At 41.1% G+C, this 9,037-nt stretch overlaps 1 pseudogene; it reads right to left on the reverse strand.

The window, feature by feature from the left end:
- Window positions 1-382: 382 nt before the first annotated feature.
- Window positions 383-5,721, reverse strand: LOC124885743 (annotated as a pseudogene).
- Between the last annotated feature and the right edge of the window lie 3,316 nt (window positions 5,722-9,037).

Consider the following 9,037-nt stretch of genomic DNA (forward strand, 5'->3'; position numbering starts at 1 on the left):
ACAACAAAAATGATTAGAAGGATAGGTTGCCTCCCACCAAGCGCCTTAGTTTTGGTCGTGGCTCGACTCTTGTTTTTGAATTTTTATTTACCAAAAACAAAATCCTAGTAAAATGATGGGTTGCCTCCCATGTAGCGCTTGATTTATTGTCGCGGCACGACATAGTTATCTCGATTACTCAGAATTCATTGAGATATATGGTGGCTATACATTTTATCGAGTCGGTTGGACCGACATATAGCTTCACTCTTTGGCCATTCACCTTAAAGACACCACCATCATTGTTTTCTAACTCCACTACTCTAGATGAGTAAACTTGGCTGATTCTGAATGGACCAGACCATTTAGACTTCAACTTACTTGGAAACAGCTTCAGTCTGGAGTTGAAAAGAAGTACCAAATCACCTTTCTGAAAGTTTCGTTGGATAATCCTCCGATCATGGTACTTTTTCATCCTTTCCTTGTAAAGATCTGCTCTTTCATATGCATTTAGACGAAATTCATCCATCTCGTTCAGCTGTCCCAATCTCATATTTATAGAATCATCCCAGTTCAGGTTAAGCTGCTTTAGTGCCCACATTGCTTTATGTTCTAGCTCAATTGGCAAGTGACAAGCCTTTCCATAAACTAGTTGGTATGGTGACATGCCAATTGGTGTCTTAAACGCGGTCCTATATGCCCATAAGGCATCGTCCAGCTTTCTGGACCAATCTTTCCTACTGGCATTCACAGTCTTAGCAAGGTTAGCTTGATTTCCTAGTTCGAAACCTCCACCTGCGCACTAGTTTATGGGTGGTACGGTGTAGCTACCTTATGTTGCTTAACCCCATACTTTGCCAATACGGCTCTGAATAGCTTATTGTAGAAATGTGATCCTCCATCGCTTATGATGGTACGGGGTACCCCAAAACGAGAGAAGATATTTCTCTTTAAGAACGCCATAACACTCTTACCTTCATTATCAGCTAGAGCGACTACTTCGACCTATTTGGATACGTAATCCATAGCGACTAAGATATATTTCATCCCAAATGATCTCACAAATAGGCCCATGAAGTCAATACCCCAGACATCGAATAACTCTACTTCAAGCATTTTGGATATGGGCATCTCATGGTGCTTTGAAATAGAACCTTGCCACTGACACTGATACATCTTCTTACAAAATCATAGGCATCCATAATTAATGAAGGACAATAGTAGCCACTTTGCAGTACTTTCTAGGCCGTCCGATCACCTGCATGGTGACCTCCAACTTGGGAAGCATGGCTTGCTTCCAGTATGCTAGGCACCTCTATATCTGGGATGCACCGCCTAATAATACCATCAGCACATCATCAAAAAAGATAAGGCTCATCCCAAAAGTAATGTTTCACATCATGCATGAACTTTTTCCTTTGATGAAAGGAGAGATTCTCAGGAATCACTTCGCTTACCACGTAGTTAGCAAAATCTGCATACCACGGTAAGTTTTCCACCATAGTTTCTAGAATCTCTTCGTCGGGGAATGCATCATCAATATCAAGGTCGGTCTACACTGTGTGCTCACTCTCAAGTCTAGATAGATGATCAGCTACTTGGTTTTCACAACCTTTTCTATCCTTTACCTCGAAATCAAATTCTTGAAGTAGTAGCACCCACCTAATTAGCCTTGGCTTGGCATCCTTCTTTGCCATTAGATATCTTAGAGCTGCATGATCTGTATGAACCACTACCTTGGTTCCCAACAAGTAAGCACGGAACTTCTCAAAAGCATAAACAATCGCAAGAAGCTCTTGTTCAGTGACAATATAGTTCTTCTGTGCTCCATTTAAGGCCCTGCTCGCGTAGTAGATTAGATGAAATAGCTTTTCTCTTTTCTGACCAATTACAGCATCCAAGGCTACACCACTTGCATCACAGATAATTTCAAAAAGTAGAGACCAGTCGGGTGCTACAATAATAGGGGCTTCAACTAGCTTTCCTTTGAGGCATTCAAATGCCTTCAAGCAATCTTCACCGAAGTAAAACTTTGCCTCCTTCTCCAAAAGTTTGCATAATGGGTTTGCAATCTTGGAGAAGTATTTAATAAACCTCCGATAAAAACCAGTATGACCGAGAAAACTACGAACCCCCTTCACAGAAATTGGAGGTGGTGTCTCTCGATAACTTCAATCTTAGCTCGATCAACTTTAATTCCCTTTTCAGAGACCTTATTCCCGAGAACAATGCCTTCCTTAACCATAAAATGACATTTCTCCCAATTTAGCACCAGATTGAATTCCACATATCGCTGTAAAGCCATACTCAGATTTGTCAAGCATGACTCAAATGACTCACCTACAATCGAAAAGTCATCCATAAACACCTCCAAGGTGTCTTCGACCATATCATAGAAAATGGACATCATACACGGCTGAAAAGTGGCAGGTGCATTACATAGCCCAAATGGCATTCATTTGAATGCAAAAGTACCATATGGGCATGTGAAAGTGGTCCTCTCCTGATCTTCAGGAGCAATGCAAATCTGATTATATTCGGAATAACCATCCAAGAAACAGAACCATCCCTTTCCTACTAATCGATCAAGCATTTTATCCATGAATGGCATTGGGAAGTGGTCCTTTAACATCCACGAGTTTAGCTTTCAGTAATCCATAAACACCCTCCACCCAGTGACAGGCCTGAGTCGAATTAGCTCATTCTTCTCGTTTGCTACTACTGTCATGCCCCCTTTCTTGGGCACACATTGTACAGGACTCACCCATTTACTGTCTGAGATTGGATACACCACCCCTATATCTAACCACTTTATGATTTCTTTATTCACCACCTCTTGCATAGGTGGATTCAGATGACACTGATGCTCAATAGTGGGTACGCAATCTTCCTCTAGCTGAATCTTGTGCATACATATGCCAGGAGGGATACTAATTATATCAGCAATAGTCCAACCAATAGCTCTCTTGTATCTCTTCAGAACAGAGATGAGAGCCTCTACCTGTTGTTCACCTAAATCAGCAGCAATAATAACCAACAGTGTATTTCCACTGCCCAAGAACACATACCTTAAATAACTGGGTAGCTCTTTCAATTCTAGCATCGGTGGCTCTTTAATGGATGGCTTCGCCGGTGGTGAAGGTCGATTCTTATGGTAAAGGTCCAGCTTCTTGGGGTCGTAAGAATACGAACCCATTCCTGTTAAAGCACAGATAGTTTCTTCGTACTCTTTAACATCCTCACGATTAAAGTTCAAAAGCACAGCAGCCAATGGCTCAACTGTAAGCTGCTTCTCTAAAGATAATTCCTTCTCATCCTCATAATAAACATCAGCTATAGAAAACACATTCATATCTTTGGGCTGCTTCATTGATTTGCATACATCAAAACATACCACTTCGTCATTCATCTAAAATAAAAGCTCATTTGCTCGCAAATCAATAAGCACACTTCCTATTGCGAGAAAAGGTCGACCCAAGATTATGGGCACCTCAAAATCCACCTCGTAATCCAAAATAACAAAGTCTGTAGGAAAAATAAAGGTAGAAACCTTCACTAATACATCATACAAGATACCAACAGGTCATTTTACCGACCTGTCTGCCATTACAAGCCGCATGTTGGTTGGTGTAGGATTGCCCAACCCCAACTGTCTATAGATGGCTAGTGGCATCAAATTAATGCTAGCCCCTAAATCACATAAAGCCTTAGCAAAGTCTAAAAATCCAACCGTGCAAGGAATAGTGAAAGCACCCGAATCTACCTTCTTCTGTACCAGAGACCTCGTGGCAATTGCACTGCAATGATGAAAATTATCTTCCAGTTCATAGCTCGCTGCCCTTTTCTTTGTCAAAAAGTCCTTCATGAATTTGGCGTATCCTGGTATTTGCTCCAGTGCCTCCACCAAAGGCACATTTATAGTCAGCTGCTTCAGCATAGTCATGAATTTAATGAACCTGGTGTCAATAGCCTTTTTCTTCAGTCTCTAAGGAAAGGGTGGTGGTGGATTTGGAAGAGTTTTCTCCATCACTTCATTTTTATTGTGCTTCCCATTATCAATCTTTTTAGACTGCTGGCATCTATGTGTAGTATCATGAAGGTTCTCATCCTGATTTTCAACTTCTACAGAATCATCACAATCTGCTTCAATAACATTCTCCTCTGTACTATCAACCACGGGCTTATCCTTGGATGGATTTTCCAACACTTTACCACTCCTGGTTGTAATATCCAAACATGATCCATCTTTCCTTGGATTTTGGATAGTGTCACTCAGTAAAGTACCAACTTTTCTTTGATTGAATGCCGCTGATAGTTGACTTATTTGTTGTTCCAGCTGTTTTATTGAAGTGGAATGCGAGTCAACCAATTGATTTATTAAGGACAAATAATTTTTTACCTCAGTTACTCCAGGTTGGTTGCCTCCACTCCTTTCAACAGCTTAGCCATCATGTCTTCCATGGAGATTTTCCCAGAGCTAGGTGCAGCAGCTTCACGATTTCTAGGAGGGACATACAAACCGCTCCTGTCATTCTTATTCTTCCAATTCCCTTGGTCTCGGTCCTTGTATCCAAATTTTTCATAATAGTTCCGACTTTGGTTTCCTTGGATATTGCCTTGGAAACCCCCCTGATTATTCAAGTAATTTGCTTCCTCCTCAGAAACGGAGTCATCTTTTCCATGTGATACAAAAGCTTTGACCTTTTTTGTCTTCCCTGATAACAAATGCTTGGTAAGAAGGTCCATCTGCATTTTTATGTGAGCCATATCCTGGTCATGTTCCTCTTCTCTTCGCCTCTGTTCTACCGTCATGCCAATAGATACAGTAGAGCTTGCTACCTCAGAATCCCTGGTATGCCAAGCTCTACTCTACTTTGTCATACGATCTAGCATATAACATGCCTCAATAAAAGTAAGGTCCATGAATAACCCACCCGCAGCATTATCTACCACTGGCTTAGTCACCGAGTTCAAAGCCCTATATAATATTTCCATCAAGTGGACATTGGTCATCTGATGATTTGGGCATCGCATAAGTTTCTTCTTGAACCTCTCCCATGTCTCATGGAGAGCTTCAGTTGGAAGCTGTCTGAAATTGCTCATCTCATCTCTTAATTATGCTCTCTTGGATGGCAGAAAGAATCTTTCTAGGAAAGCTTCTTTCAGTTGCCTCCAATTGGTAATAGAGTCAGGAGTTAGCCCGTTTAACCATAGAGTTGCCTCTCCAGATAGAGATAATAGAAATAAGCGCCGACGGATCGCATTCTGTCCAACCCCTAGATTGTCAAACGATTTGCATGTTGAGATAAAATTAATCAAATGCATATTCGGATCGTCGCCTGCAAGTCCACCAAATAACCCTTTGAGTTGCAATAGCTGGATCATGGTGCTAGTGATATTAAACTTGGCTCCGGGTGCCAAGGGCAGAGGAATAATAGCCCCTGTGGCACCAGCCCCATCCAATTCATCATCATTATCATCAAAAGTAACTTGCACAGCTCGGCGTTCGGGTCTCATTCTAGCTTGACGATCTCTGTTGACATTCCTGTTCACTGGTGAAACCACATCATCTGCACGCCTTGGATTTAATAACTCATCATCACCCATGTCCTCATCATCAAGATTTGGTACCCGACCTGGGTTATCAGCATGTTGTTGATTTACTTGCACAGCTACCAATGCAGCTAATCTAGCCTGCTCTTGTTGAGTAGCCATCCTTTCAAGGTCTCGTTGCGTATCCATTCACCCAATGAGATGTGGTTCAGGATTTATAGGTAATAATGGATGACCAGATCTTCGTGTATTTAATATGCACTCCACTAAACCTGAACAAAACAAAAACAACAAACAAAAAGTAAAATTTGAGAATCTTGGACCAAAGGGTCTATTAACTATCACAAACGTAGTTGAAACCGTATTCCCCGGCAAGTGTTTAACCATCAAGGATTTATTCACCTTAGTTCTCTCGGATCCAAAGTGTACAATCAATTATACGAACTCTCCAAGAAGTTAATCCTACTAGGGCATTAACATGTAAAATAGAGGTTGGAAACCCTATTTTCTTGTCACACTCTCTTTTCCAAACAGTAACTTTTCTATCGAACAAGTTATTGCTATAATGGCGCATTCCCTATGCTTGCAACCACGAGAATTCAATCAAAATGAAGAGAGTAGTGATATAAGTGGATTAACACATCATAAATTCACAAACCCATAGCAATAGAGAGTATACTACAAGGTTTCCATAACCCTAACAAATAACTTAGCTACTCATGAATAAAACGGAAATCAAAATAGACATATTCATCATACCAAAACTTAGAACAATCTTGGTGATAAAGATGACTAGCGAAAATAAGAGAGAAATGAATTTCTCTCTCTCCGTCCTCAAGCTAAGCCGTCCATTTTTGTGTTCAAAATAATACTGAATCTGAATAATACCTAAAAATTCAGCAATAATGCTTTTAATAACATCCTTCTCTAATAAATTGCTACTACATCCTTAACTATTTAAAAATATTGAGTCTGCCTGGGAAAAAGTTCCCATACATCACATTCAGTCCAAAAGCTGCTTTCCTTTTTATGTGAAGTTTTCCTATGCTGTCCACAGGTCCCCAAAGTGCTGAAATCTTCCGCATTAGTACCTGAAAAGCATGCTAATCACATAGGTCAGCTCACTTAACTAAAAATAGACTAAAAGTGCAAGACTTATATATTTTATTCTCAAAACTTAGCTAAAACATGGGTAAGTTATGGTGCTTAGACGTATAAATACGCCCAGCATCACCCCTGAACGATGAAATGCTACTCTTCCACTTTAGGATGGGATCATTTGGAAACTGAAACTGAACTATCTTGTTTTTGCAGTCAACTGTGGTGTAGCAAGAATGAAGCCAATCCATGCCAAGAATGACATCAAAATCAGTCATCTCTAACTCTACTAAATCTACTGACGTGTATTTCTGAGATATCATAACCGGGCAGTTCCTGTATACCCGTCGAGCTATGATAGTTTTAACCACTGGGGTAGAGACTAAGAAGGGCTCTGCTAGGACTTCTGGACTAGTTCTGAAATCGCCTACTATGTATAGAGTAACAAAAGACAAAGATGCGCCTGGGTCTAGCTAAGAATAAACCTGAACATGGAAAATCTATAACGTACCAGTAACGACATTAGGAGAATTTTCCTGATACTGCCGGGATTGAAGAGCATAGAGTCTATTTTGGTGTTGCCCACTGGTAGCACTGGAAATGGCACCCTACTGGTTCGAGTGATAGGACTGAGCTGTAGAATAATTTTGCTGACCCTGAAGACTTGACTATAGACACTCCCTAATCCTGTGGCCTAGCTTGCGAAAACCAAAACAGACATCACTACCGGCTCTGGAAATGCCCTTGTGGTTCTTACCACAAATCTGACAAAGGAGATTCGTTCGAGCACTGCTAACATGCCCTGAGATTTAGAGCCTGGTGCTTTGTCTCTATTGCCATCTCTGAACTTTAGCACTAGAGCGTTGGCAGAGGAAAGAGCTAGAATGGCTAACTTAGAGCGAAACTGTGGACGGTTTCCTCCATCTGACTTGGGGTGAGCAATGTTGAAGTTACCTGACCTTGCTCTCTTGTTCTGCCTCTCCCTTGTCTTAAACTTCTGCTCTTCTACTTACTGGGCATAGGTCATGAGTCTGGCTAAGGTCATATCACTGATCAGCATCGCAGACCTACACTCATTTACCTTGCTATCGTTGACCCCTGACACAAACTTGCTCATCTTAGCTCTATTGTCTGTAACCACATGAGGAGCATACCTGGCTAGCTGAGTAAATCTAAGAGAATACTCCCTAACCATCATATTCCCCTGCCTGAGGTCGATAAACTTAAGAACTTTGGCTTTCCTCAGCTCTTGGGAAAAGAATCTATCTAAAAAAGCCGTGACAAATTCCTCCCACTCGATAGGTCCTGTATCATCTAACCTCTTAAATTTCCACTATTTATACCAATCATGAGAAACATCCTATAACTGGTAGGCGGCTAACTTAGCACTCTCAATAGAAGTAACAACCATGATGTCAATGACCTTCTGGACTTGGTCAATGAACTCCTGAGGGTCCTCATAAGACTTAGACCCATGGAAAGATGAAGGGTTCATCTGGGTGAAGTCCTGAACCCTAGCTACTTTGGGATTGGCCACTGGATTGGCCAAAATAACTGGTGGCCATTCAATCTCAGCCATGGACTGAGAAAGTATGGTAAACGCGGCTCTAAACTTTACATGGGAAACATGTTCGCCCAAAGGATCTTCGGGCTGAGGAGCTGGCTAGTTTCTTCTATTTGGGGCCATGGTCTAGAATAAGAAAAAAATGGATTAGACTAAGAGTTTAACTTGTGATTATGCTCACTAGCATGACATGAATAATGAAGAAAGGGGACTGTTCCTAAAAAATCTTATAGCCTCCCGCACATAAATATGGTGCGCAACACACCCATGTACAAGACTCTACTAGATACGGCTTTAAGACTTCCTAGGACTCTATTGAACCTTAGGCTCTGATACCAAGTTTGTAACACCCCGATTCACTGAACCGGAATGCTACACGGTGCTTATGACCCCAAGGGAACACAAGCTAACCCATCACTGATATTTGTACATGTATACTGCAAATCATGATATAATAATACGGAATACATAGAACTGTAAGGCCATAAGGTTCAACTGAATAAAATTATGTGGATGAAAATACCCAAAACAACTCAATCTAAAAGTTAAGTCTGAACGTAAATCTGAAAGCCTCTAAACTATCTGAATAAGGAGTTGAAGGAACATGTCTCCACCTAACTCTGTAAAACTGAACTGAAGAAATAAATAAATATATCAAATCATATTATCCTCGAATCAATGAGGACTCACTGTGTCTCCGCGACTGGAATGCTACCGCTACTGCTGGGCTGGAGCTCGTGTCTCAAAACCTATGGTGTAACATGAAAAGAAAGCACCATAGCGCAAATGCGTTAGTACAACTGGAGTACTGAGTATATGAGGAAGGTAGGCTGAACATAAATG

This window comes from Capsicum annuum, chromosome 7 (assembly GCF_002878395.1).
Source record: "Capsicum annuum cultivar UCD-10X-F1 chromosome 7, UCD10Xv1.1, whole genome shotgun sequence".
NCBI lineage: Eukaryota > Viridiplantae > Streptophyta > Magnoliopsida > Solanales > Solanaceae > Capsicum > Capsicum annuum.